Consider the following 13,619-nt stretch of genomic DNA (forward strand, 5'->3'; position numbering starts at 1 on the left):
TTTGTTATATTTTTGATATTTATTTTATATATTTAAATGCCATTTAACAAAGAAAAATCAACGAAAAAAAAATGAGTTCACGTGTCACCTCTGACACGCATGTCATAGGTTCACCATCACTGGATTAGGGTGTTAGCAGAGAAGGCAGAGAGAAATTTTCATGTTCTGACAATATTTTGATGTAGGTCTTATAGGATTATGATAGAGAGAAAAAGGTCAAAGATGACTAAAAGAGTAAAAGTTTCTACTAGTAGACTCCACAGAATTACTCACTAAGTAGATAAACTTGAAAAAATACCTTAATTCCACTATATTTTAGATTCCTCATTTGTTAGTTGAGGATAATGTTTCCCTAATTAGTACCCTGGGATAGTATGAGAATCACAGGAAATGTTGCATGTCAAAATATTTTAAGATGATAAAATATAATACAATGCTAATTATTATTTGAAGGCTAACTACAGGGGATTTTTAAGGTTACCTCAAAGAAACCCTGTCCATACTCCAGTTAAAGCCCCTATTATCTGTCAGAGGCCCATAGTACACAATTAGAGGTTTATTTATTTGGGTGATCTTTTTTTACTTTTTTAAATTCAAGAGTCCCTGCTACACTCAAATACTTTCATGGAGAACAACTCCTTGAGTGATTACCAGTTAGCACCTCAGTGAGGATCAACTGATAACGGTACACCTGTACAAGAACTTACTGTGGGGGAAAGCTGTTGAGGTTTGAGGAAATAACACGAGGAAGAGCTGTTTAGAAAAGAGAAGGCCCTTTGGTCTACTTCACAATTTTTTCTGATCAGCTACCATATTTCTATGCTCTGTGTTCCGCAGGCAGAATTTGTAATAGGAGGAAATTTTTAATTTTACATTTCATAGTTTACAGAGAGAGGTCACAAAAAATGTCAGTAATGCCTAGGGAAGGATCAGCCTCATTCTAGATGATGGGCAATTTATTTCATATGAATTAAAGAAAAACATAAACAAGAAAATATATAACTTCTATTGGGAACTTTTCAAAAAATTCAACAACCTATAAGATCATTGGCCTAGAATTAACATATATGGAGGAAATATAGTCCAGATTCATCAAATTTAAGATTTTTTTCTTAATAACTTTCCCAAACTTTTTTCATTTAGCATTTTTTTAAAATATATTTTATTGATTTTTTTTTTACAGAGAGGAAGGGAGAGGGATAGAGAGTTAGAAACATCGATGAGAGAGAAACATCGATCAGTTGCCTCCTGCACACTCACCACTGGGGATGTACCCGCAACCAAGGTACATGCCCTTGACCAGAATCGAACCTGCGACCCTTGAGTCCACAGGCCGACGCTCTATCCACTGAGCCAAACCGGTTAGGGAGAGCATTTTGATAATGCATAGAGTTCTAAAAATGTGCTGTTTTCTACAAGAGGCAACCAATGAGTGTATGACTATGGAACAACAAATTGACATTTCTCTCTCTCAAAATAAATCAATCAATAAAAAAATTAACCTGTATTTAATAGTCAGAATCACATATGGAAAATGACCTCATTTCTATAAATCAGACATAGATCCAATATATGGTATTCATATCAGCTTACTAACAGAAATAATAGTAATATTAATTAGTATTTTATACCAGTTATATGCCTAGAAATATAAGAAACTATTTGATTACCTGATCTAAATCAATCCTGAAGCAACTCTGGGTATTGCTATCCCCATTTTATAGATGAGGAGAATGAGAGGACTATCAGTTGACATCTCAGTGGAGATCAGTTGACAGGTCCTGTAGTATAAAAACTTGGCACTGTGGGAATAGCACACAGTTTAAGAAAATCCAGGGCCCAGCCAGCGTGGCTCAGTGGTTGAGCATCACACCTGTGAACCAGGGGGTCACCAGTTCAATTCCTGGTTAGGGCACAGGCCTGGGTTGCGGGCTCGATTCCCCAGTGTGGGGCATGTGGGAGGCAGTCAATCGGTGACTCTCTCTCATCATTGATGTTTCTATCTCTCTCTCCCTCTCCCTTCCTCTCTGAAATCAATAAAAATATATTTAAAAAAAAGAAAATCCAGGAAATGGTAGAACAATTGGTTACTTTTCCAATAATGTACTCAACATTAAAAGGAAACTTACCCACTAAAAACTTTCTCATTATTTGTAATACTAATAGTGTTTTTTTTAATTCTTAATAAAAAATTTAAAAGACAATGTATTGTAACAACTTATTTGTTCAGCAAATATGTACTAAGTGCCGCCTGCATGACAGACACTGTTCTAGATGCTGGGGGTACACTGTACACAGACAGCCCAGGTCCCTGCCTCGTGAAGCGCCCCTGCAAACCACAGAAAGCTAAACCATATAAATTCTTGATAGTATTAGAGATGGTAAATATATCTGAAAGCCAAAAAAAAAAAAGGTCTTATTGTGATTCATTAGTCTTTAGAGCCTCAATTATAAGCTATCTTTCATTTTTAAAATCACTTTTAAAGAAATAACTGCTTTTTCACTTAGCATAATATTTACTAAGGCAGTCAGAGAAAGACAAGTACCATATGATTTCACTCATATGTGGAATTTAATGAATAAACTGAAATACCAAGTAAAATACAGGCAGACTCATAGATAGAGAGCAGGCAGATAGCTCTGGTGGGGGTGGGGTTGTTGGGAGAGTGGGGTTGTTGGGGAGGGATTGCGCAAAAAAATAAAAAAAAAGAGAGAATTAAAAAAAAAAAGTGACTGCTAACCTTCTCTCTTTGCAGCAAGTTTAGGGCCTGGCATGGGGATTAGGAGAATGTGATGCCGAGTCTAAGTCGTCTGAAAGATCTGAGGCGTTTCCTGGGAGATGTAAAGCAGTTCCCAGGAGTTCCTAGTGCTGTCATGGCTGTGCCATGATGCCCATGTGAAGCCCCGTGCCATGCAGATAGGCACACATAATCATGAGTCCACTGAACTCCCCTTTGAGTCTGTGTCTCAGTAACACCCCATTTACTATCCTCAATTGGCTTTGATTTCTCTACCTGCCAGAGAAAAAAACACATGAAAAATACTTGTCCCTCTTACAAGGGAATCCAGACCAGTAAATATAGTGAATATAGCACCAAGTGAGTATTATCCAAATATTTAGTATTTAGCTACAGAATACATTTCCACATCCCCAAAATGTGGAAGATTTAAAATGCTTCACTAGCTTCTAGGGTTACTCTGAAATTCATTAGTGGAGAGCCTTGAGAAGGGGTATTTAGAAGCACTTGGGAAAGAATAATCACAATAAAAGGCACATTTTGCAAGAATGTAGAATGTGATTTAGTTTCCTTTGGTTATAAAGCTCATTGCTATCTATAACAACCCAGATTTTGTATGAATGGATAAGCCAGTTAGAAGAACTCTTCATACCCAGTTCTACAAGATATTATATTCAGTAATTAATTTTATAATAACTGGTTCACACATATAAAGTAGTCCATTTGCATAAAAAATTACTGCTTAAATGACAAATCAATTATTGCACACAAAGTCAATTATTATACACTTGTTTAAAACTGAATATCATAATTAAAATTTGACTAATTTGCTATTTTTCCTGCTGCAACACAGTGCAGTAATTAGTATTCTAACTCTGTGAGATTAAGTATCTCCATAAAGTCATTAAAGTAAAAATCCCTAAATCTAATGCACAGTAAATGCATGATAATTATAATATTTCAAAGGAAGTACTTTTTTCATAGAAATGATCACTTAAGCCTTCTTCTCCCTTCTAAACCTTCTGACTGAGTCTGCACGGCTATTGGTTATCACTCTTTCTTTTTCTGAAACAGAAATGGGGGTAAGAACTAATAATGCAAAGGTGGAGGGCAAGCATCTTCCCGATCAAATAAAATTCACTTATATAAAGTAATTGTAAATCTTTTAAAAAGCACCAGAAAGGGATTTCTTGGTGAATTTTCTAACTGGAACATGTAACTAACTCCCAGTGAACAGAAGATAAGCACTTTGTTTGCTTTTTTAATTCCGTAGAAACACTCAGCAAGTGAAAAATATTCCAAACAGAAGCAGAGTCATCAGGGGTGGATAAACGTATCTGTGAGGAGCTCTCTACTCAGTAAGCCTGTGCTCCTGAATGTCACAGACCCCACAGGCCCGCATGGTCACATGGACCAGCAAACTGTTATATGTTTCTACCTAAGCCTTTTCTATGAGCAAAGTACACACTAAATGCCAGTTCTAGTTTCCAGTTTGATCCAGAATCTGGTCCCTTTTCCCCTATTCCACCCTACACCCTGGTCCAAGCCACCTGGATACCGCAGTAACTTTCTAACTCCCACCTTACTCCTCCTAGTAGTTCAACGAAACAGCCAACCTAGTCCTTTTAAACCATCACTCAGGTGAAGTTATGAGCAGATCAGTGAAGCAAGTAACTCTGTTCCAAACCCCTGATAGCTCTCATCTCCCTTTCAGTACATGTCAATGTCTTTGCCATGGCCAACAAGGCCTCTCCTGACTGGCCCCAAGGTGACAAAAGTTGTAAAGGAAAATGAAGCAGGGTGAGAGTTTGTATAGTATCCATGGGCGCTATTGGAGGCAGTCCTTCCTGAGGAGGGGGGCCTGTGAACAGAGCCCTGAATGAAGTGTGGTAGTGAACCGAGATGCTATTTGGGGAAGAGCTGCCAGATGGTGACCCCAGGCATGCCAAGTGGAGAGTGAGGTCAGCATACTAGAGAAAAGTAAGCCAGAGTGACTGGAGCAGAGGCTCAGGGAGAGTGAGGGGTGAGCACATGGTAGCCAATGCCATTGGAGAAGTAGCCAGGAGCAGGGTTTTTAAGGCTACTTTTCTCAGTGTGTTAGGGAGCCACTGGAGAGTTCAGCAGGGAATAACTGTATCTGACTCATATTTTACAAAAGTGGGTCACCCTGGATGTGGTGCGAAAAAGGGGCAAGTGTGGAAGCTAGGAGAGAACAGCACCTTATGAGGGAGAATTATTCCTAGCAGTTGTGGGATATTACCAAGAGCTCTTTGGTGATATTTGGGAGCTGGGCTAGGAGGCCCAGAATGGCCAATCACCTGGGTAAATATGGGAGCAGAACAATATGGGCCAACATCCCCGAAGCACCACCATCAGTCATTCAGAAAGTTCACAACAGAAGCTCAGCACTCAATACACCCAGGATTATTCCTCCTAATAATGAAAAAGAAAAATGCTGCAGCCAGAAATCCTGTATTTTCCCATCTTTTCAACGAGAGAAAAATAGGATTAGGAGAAATAACACATGTAATTAACCACCCAGGCCCACCCATTGTTCTGGAAAGTATGTGGCCAGAGTGGCCCCATTTGAGTCACTTATGTCCACATAGATAAGATATTCATGGAGGAAGTCACCCTTAACCCTAAAGGATCAGTTGAATGAGTAACCACATCAGTCACTGCAGGAATCTACTTTTTCTTTCACTGAGCTAATGCAGTTTTCTTCCTTTTCCCTACTCTTCCATCTGTTAAATATAAGTGACCCAGAGATTGTTTTAGAATAAAAAATGTACTATGAACTCTGCATCAACCATACTAATTTCTTCCATAATAGTTACAAAGCTTTGTCATCTACTTATCTGTGGCATAAATCTTATTGACTGTGAAATAGAGAGAAACTGATGAGTTCATGCAATTCATAAGTCCCTTGGACTTAATAAACTATGACTACCAAAAAAGGTGGTGTTTGCATTTTTGCCCAAATTAAGATTCGAAGCCACTACAGATCTGAGCTTCTGTACAGAACCCCCTCTGCAGGTGTTTCTGATTGTTTCTAGACGGGCTGTTCTCCTATGGGTGAGTGTAGTACTTATTTTGGCAATAGACTCACTCTCCTCTGGGAAACCCATTACCTGTGAGTTAGGGGGGAAGTACAGCATAGTAATTACAAGCTCGGGCTGAGTCCATACTGCCTGGATTGTAATTCGAACACTGCCACTTACTAGCTACAAGGCACTGGCAAGTTACTTAATTTCTGCACGACTCCTTTTCCTGATTCTTAGCAGAGATAATACTACCTTCCTACCTCCTAGGAATTTATCACTCATAGTGATGTTATGAGGAATAAAAGAGATATCTGTAAAACACTTAAAACAATGCCTGACATCTGATAAATGATTAATACACGCTAGCCATTACCAGCATGCCTGGGGGAGGAAAGTTTTTTTCAAATTCACCACTGCCCCTGCCCAGGGTGCCTGGGCCAAGCATCCTCTATCCAGGTGACCCAAAGCTGCCTTTCTTCAGTGCTGAGTTCTGGATCGAGGCAGGAAGATGAGCTCTTTCTTGTAAACTCTTTGTCAGGCCTTATTTCCTTCCCCCCAAACAGAACTCCCTGGGTCCATCATTCTGTCAAACTTGTAGCCTGTGGCTTCTGTTAGTTTCTGGTCCTCTCTTTTCCATTTATGAGGCTTCGAATCCAGACCTTATGCCTAGACAGGGAGCAGATCTCATACTATCTTCTTCATTTTACTACTTGCTCCTTCTTTTAGCCAAACTCCTTTCCTTTCCCTTAATTACTAAACAAATGCTCCCATGCATATCATCAGAACATGCAAAGGGAATGGGGGACAAGAGTATTTTCAACACCACTAGTGTCTGTTTCTAGTTCAGCCAGCCAAACATACTCTATTGTACATGCAGAAGTTCCATTTACCCAGTGGGGTTAGATGTAGATCATTCTTGGTTATCTGGCTTAAAAGGTGCACTGATTATTAAAGTACACTAGAAGTGGGTTTGAAAACATAGAGGCCAGACATGTGTGGCTCAAATGCAATAAATATCTTATTTCTTATGCATAAAACACACCAAGGATGTAACTGTTGGGCAGTTCTCCTCCACTTGACAATTTAGGGAGTGACCCAGATTCCTTTCCTTTTGTGACGGGATATTGTTATCATCTGTACCTAGCTCTCTAAAAAGAATTGGAACCCAAAGGAGGCATGCCTGCTTCTACTATAAAAAGCCCCAGTGCGCAAGAGCACCCCTCTCTTCCACACAAGTCCTTTGTAAACTAGTCACGTGGTCACACCTAACTACAAGGTCTGTCGAATGCATCCCTGGCCAAGAAGCCACTTCCCAGCTACACCTGCATATCACTGAAGGAATAAACATCTTTTGGTTGGCAGCTAGCAATCTCTACACACAGAGAAAACAATATTACCTTATCACAGTCAAATCATCAAAATCCATAAACATTTTATTCAACCTCAGAACTAGTGTATTCCAGATCAAAATTAAAGCTTAGCAGTGAATTGTCATCCTGTGAAACTAATTTTTTAAAAATAAAAAGGTATAACTTTAAGTATCACATCTATTTATTTCCTCCTGCCACATTCTCTGCAAGGAGTTATGGTTTAAGTAAGAGAAAATATTTACTGACAAAGATTATTAAAGTAAGTATTTATTTTAGAAATCCAGTAAAACTCAACCTTGGTTAAAGAAGAACAGCAAAAAGTAGGACCTAAACACAACCACTCCCCCTACCCCCCACCCCGCCACACATACCTTTTATTTTTATCTCTTCTACTATCCCACCAAGGACTCACATTAAGTCTCTGGCAAGTCCAGAGAAGATGGTAAGTACTTCTTGGTTGTCATTAGCAATATTTTAAAGACTATTTTTAACCTTAATAAGCTAATTTCAATTCATGCTCAGAGAGCTGCTAAAATTACACAATTTCAATGTGCTGAACAAATACCCCTGATTCAGGCGGCATCTTTTTCTACATTACTAATGCATTACACATAAGCTCTCCTAATATTGGTGCCACTGTGCAAACAGTACTGTCACTTGGAACCACGTTCACCTTTTGTAAACAAATGATTCAATTAATAAACCTCAGCAGGGAATCGTACTTTTGACTTAAAGGTTGCCTTTCTAAGATTGCTTTATAAAACATTCACTTTCCTGGAGCTTATGACCTATGTGCATTCAGGATTTGCTAATGAACTGCTCAGCTGCTGAGTTGAGTAAATAGAAAAGGCCATTTCTCTTTGCTCCCTTCACACCTTTTAATTGGGAGAAGTAAGTTTTGGTCTGATTCATACTTTTACTCATATGTGTTAAAACCTGTGTGGATAAGAATTTGGTTGAAATTCTGCTGGCATCAGAGTTCCTATTTTTTAACGCGGGCAGGAGGATTGCTTTAATTCTCCAGGACAAGGATTAATAGATCATGAGTGGCATGATGGATTGGTTTGAGAATTACATTCCAACCTGAGTGAGTTTTAACTCTCATAATGTGTCTCTCCATGTCTCTAAAGCAATTATTTTCCAAGCAGAATGCACAAGGTGGCCCAAGGGGGTTACAAGAGGTTGTATTAGTCATGACTCTTTCTGGTTGCAAGGGATAGAAACACTTCTCAAAATGGATTAAGAAAGAAATGTAATGTTCATGCTCACGTATGTGAAACATCTAGGGTTGAGCTGATTTCAGGCTACGTTGGTGTATCCTCGGGTGTCTCAGCAGGAAAGAGCTGGCACACTATAACGAGATGGTTTATTTACACGAAGGCTATTATATGAAGGTGTGGGTGTAGTGAATGAAAATGCACTAGTATAGTTACCCAGGGTTAGCAGGACTAGAGCTGTTACCACCTTCATTCCCAATGATACGAGAGGAGGGAGAAGTTATCAGAACCTAAAATAAATCTTGACAAGCTAGTCTGAGGCAGTCCGGCGGGTGCACCTGGATCTAACTGCTTCACTTTCCCTGTTAAGGCTCCCAGTGCCCGACCTGGTAGCTAATTCAGGTTAGACACATGTGTAGAGAGCCTGTGGAGAAAAACAGAGACTGGTTCTTAGAAGGCAAACAGAAGCTCTCTCAAGGCTAGATGGGATTCCCTCAGGATTAGGTTTCCATCTCCTAGGACTTTAGTCTGTATTGCCCTCATCATTAGCTATACGTTCACCTCATGTTGGCAAAAAGATGACCAGCGGCTCCATGCCTAACCCCTAGCCATCCCTGAGAGGGCTGACTTTGTTTTTTGTTTTTTTAAAATATATTTTATTGATTTTCTACAGAGAAGAAGGGAGAGGGATAGAGAGTTAGAAACATCGATGAGAGAGAAACATCGACCAGCTGCCTCCTGCACGCCCCCCAGTGGGGATGTGCCCACAACCAAGGTACATGCCCTTGACCGGAATCGAACCTGGGACCCTTGAGTCCACAGGCTGACGCTCTATCCACTGAGCCAAACCGGTTCGGCGAGAGGGTTGACTTTTGCTGAGAGTTGAACATAAGTCCCCAACTGGCTCACTGATCCTTCCCCGAACCAATCATTACATGTAGGAGACAGAATACAAAGTTAAGACAGCTTTAGATTATGTGCCAGACTGGAGTTAGGGTGGATTCAACCAGACCTCCACCAAATAAACTGAGTTAGAGAAGTCCATGTCCTCAGAGGGAAAGGCAGAGTGCTAGGATCAAACAAAGAGTAATTGATGCTGGGCAGGTAGATGGCCATTGAACAGATATCTACTTCAGGGACCAACGTTAGGAGCAACATGTGAGCAAATGCACTCACTGCACTGATCAGGCACTTTCCCAGTTTTCTTTTGCTCCTTTTGCCAAGATTCATCCTGAGAAATGTGACTCTTTTTTCTTAGGATACATCTACTAGCACATCTGAAACCCTAGTATTTCTTCATTTCCTCAGAGAATTTGATTCATCAATTTAACTTTTTGGTAACTACTCTTTCCTTGAATGGAAAACAATACTACTGTCCCCTGAGAGGTCATAAATGTTCTTTTGGAAATCTTAACATGGGGTCTTTGTGATCCCAGGAGTTTAGTTATGGATTGGTTCTTGTGAACACCTGTTCTTGTGGACACCTGTAATTTTAGAGAAAATACATTATTTTCATTTTTCTGAGAGAGAGTCCATAGATCTTCTTGGATTCTCAGAGGAGTGACCTTCAAATAGTGAACAGCCTCTGCTGGCTCAGCTCGCTTCATAAACAAATATCCTTTCTGCTGGCTCACAGCTCCTGCAGAGAGCAGCTATAAGAATGCTTCAGTCAAGTATGAGCCAAGGAGAATCCAGATTATTGTTTCTTCTGGTTTTTAAATTGTAAGCAGACAGGCCTACTTTATTTTTTTTCTTGATTGATTAAAGTATTACATATGTATCTTTATCTCCCCCTGGACCCTCCCCCACTCCCCACTCATGCCCTCATCCCCCTGGTGTCTGTGTCCATTGGCTAGGCTTATATGACAGGCCTACTTTATGAAGAGATAACTATGATCTATAAAAATAGAATATTTAAAGTAAAATTTTCAAAATAAATGTCAGATACTTAATAACGATGCACCTGAAAGAGATGTTGTTTCTAGTAGCTAGCTATGTAATGAAAAGAAGTTCTTATAATTATTTAGGGTTAATGCTATTTTAAAACTCATTTTTTTCTCTTCTATACTAATTTTTTTTGTGCCTACCAGTAATATATTGACATATTGGAAGTGCTGAGAAGTCCTATAACCAAAGAACATTTTTAATTTTGCCTGAAGTTCTTTTCAAACTTATTTGACCATGTAAACCAAAAATTTCACTGACTCCTATTTATCATCTTATAGAACTCGTACTATCTGCCACGCATTTGAGGAAACGAGGCAAACATTTACCAGAACTTATTCCCCATCCAAATTTTGGTTGCCTTCCAGGGGAAAAGGAACAAGGAGCTGGGAGAAAGGAAATTACAACTAAATAATTAGTAACAAAGAAACAGAATTTCCAGAGGATGAGGCCCAGAAATCAGGATTTTTAAAAGATTCCCAGGTGATTCTAATGTGCAGCCAAGGTTGAGAACCACTGCCTTAGAACATCAGTGAGAAGTCCTTCAAGAAGAATGAAAAGCACAGCTGGTGTGTCTCAGTGGTTGAGCATCGACCTATGAACCAGGAGGTCACAGTTCAATTCCCGGCACATGCCCAGGTTGCAGGCTCAGTCCCCAGTGTGGGGTGTGCAGAAGGTAGTCGATCAATGATTCTCTCTCATCATTGATGTTTTTCTCTCTCCCTCTCCCTTCCTCCCTGAAATCAATACAAAATATGTGTGGTTGTTTATTTTTAAAAGAAGAATGAAAAAAGAGTGGGTTGGTCAAAAAGTCCTGTTTTAGTACACAATACATTCCATGACGTTAGTGGAAATTTGCTGTCATCATTGTTATTGGTGCTTTTACTTATGCTAAACCTGAAAAAAATAGGAACTACAAAAATAACCTTCTCCGACCTAAGATTATTCTGAACAATAGAGTTAAAAACTATCACTGAATTCTGCAGTCCACAAACAGATTTGTAGAGCTGTGCTGACAAGAAAAAAAGATAAATTTTAAAAAACCATATCCCTTGGGACAGACCCAACTGTGGATCTGTACAGTGGTTTTGTCTGATCTTCAAGAAGGCTGCTATGTCATCCCCTGGACGCTGTAGCAGGTTCCCCACATCCCATTACTATGACCAGCAAACCAAAATGAGCATAAAATGAGACAACTTGGGATTGCCAAGAAGATCCGGAAGCAGTCAGCCGAAAACAGCAGCCAACGTGGTTCTATACCTCTGGGCATGAAAGATACATAATAAACATACAACAGCAGGCGTTCAAATAGCAGCCGAAGAGCAGGTTGAACCGAGTAGCTTCCCAGCAATACTGCAGCCGATTTCAAGCAGCATAGCAGAGCGGGGAATAAGTTGGAAGCGTCACCAGTAGACAGAACAATATGGCATGAAGTATCACAGATGGGGTGACTTTTTGACTAAAGGTGTCAAGCAGACTGTGAGAGAGGGAAACAGATCCTCCCGTGGTGGCTGCAGATGAAAATGAAAGGGCACTCTTGTGCGTCTGCAGCATGGAGAACGCTGCTTTGCATTTTTCAGCACCAGCAACACCCATACATCCAGATTGTGAGCACTGACAGAAGACATTTTTTAAGTTTAAAAACATTTGACTCACAAGAAAAACTCTGACAGAACACTGAGCATTCTAACATTGTGACTTCCTGTGGCATTTTGTGCGCAGTGCTGCCCAACCTTCAATACATAATTAAGCTATAGTACGCTATTGGATTAATCCTCTTTCGCTCCAAAGCACCTGGGCTTTTCCTCCCAAACACAATAAGGCAAATGGGATAAGATGGGGGAGGGGAAAAGGATGTCATCTCAGAATGTCATTACAGAAGATTTTGTTAAAAATAAACTAGCCGAAACCGGTTTGGCTCAGTGGATAAAGCGTCAGCCTGTGGACTGAAAGGTCCCAGGTTCAATTCCGGTCAAGGGCATGTACCTGGGTCACGGGCACATCCCCAGTGGGAGATGTGCAGGAGGCAGCTGATCGATGTTTCTCTCTTATCGATGTTTCTAACTCTCTATCTCTCTCCCTTCCTCTCTGTGAAAAATCAATAAAATATATTTAAAAAAATAAAATAAAAATAAACTAGATAAGTTTAGCTACAAGAAGAAAAAATAAATAAAGGCATTTGTTTAAGTAAAATGAACCGAAATGGAGACATAAGGATCTTCAGGTATTTAAAAGATTATCCTCAAAAGAGGGAGTAGATTATTCTTGATTCAAAGACCAGAACACAAATCAATGGAAAGAAACCACAAAGAAACAGATTTTAGTTCAGCACAATGAAGGCCTTTCTAATTATATTTCAATCTGCAGAAGAATAGATTGCACTGAAGTAGTCACTTAGCTGGCTGTGGTCACTGACTGCATAGCCATTTGTTTCCGATGATATAGCATAATCTCATTACTGAGTCAGAGGTTAACGTAAATGTACTTTATATTTTTTGGTTTGGCTCTTACCCCTCCAACCAGGTTATAAACTCATTGAAGACAAAAGCAGAGTCTTTTAAACGTTTCTCATCTCCCCAGGACCTAGCAGAGAAACTTAACACAGCAAGCTCACAAAACTTCCGATTAAATTAATTTCATAACTTATTTCATCTTGAGACTGAAAAGAATTCAAAAGTATCCACTCAATTCTATTCAGCTACTTCAGTTCTAACTAATCAATTCAACAGATTTACAAACAACTGAATTATTTAAGACAATATGCTTCTTTGCCACCAAAGTGCTTAAAATTAGTTCACACAGGAGTGGGGCAAATGTAGGTTTACAGTTGAGAGTACGTGAAACAGAGTTTATTCTTGTATTATTATAGTATTTATCAATGATTGTTTTACTTATTTGCATTACAACTGTAAACCTTCTTTTTCCCACCTTGAGATGACCAATGTCAGTTGACTGGTGACCTTTTCCACTTTCCCACCTTACATGATCAATCGGATATAATTACTTACATGAGAAAGTACATTTCATACTTTAAGAGATTCAAACCAGTCAAGTAAGAGTAAAATCAGATCACTGTCAATACTTTCCAAACTTTAGCCTTTCCTGCATATTTTTAAAAATTAAAACATATCAAATTATCAAGAGATTTCAGTTATATTATCTTAAAACATAATATATGTTCGAAGGACCCACTTCAAAATATCACGTTGACCTTTGGAACTTCTGCACTTGACTCCCTCTTTAAAAGAATGGCGCTGACATTTCTGCTTTAATAGATGTTTCATTAAGGTCACCGCCACATTTGCT

The sequence above is a fragment of the Myotis nattereri genome, assembly GCF_964212035.1.
Source record: "Myotis nattereri genome assembly, chromosome: 7".
Taxonomy (NCBI): domain Eukaryota; kingdom Metazoa; phylum Chordata; class Mammalia; order Chiroptera; family Vespertilionidae; genus Myotis; species Myotis nattereri.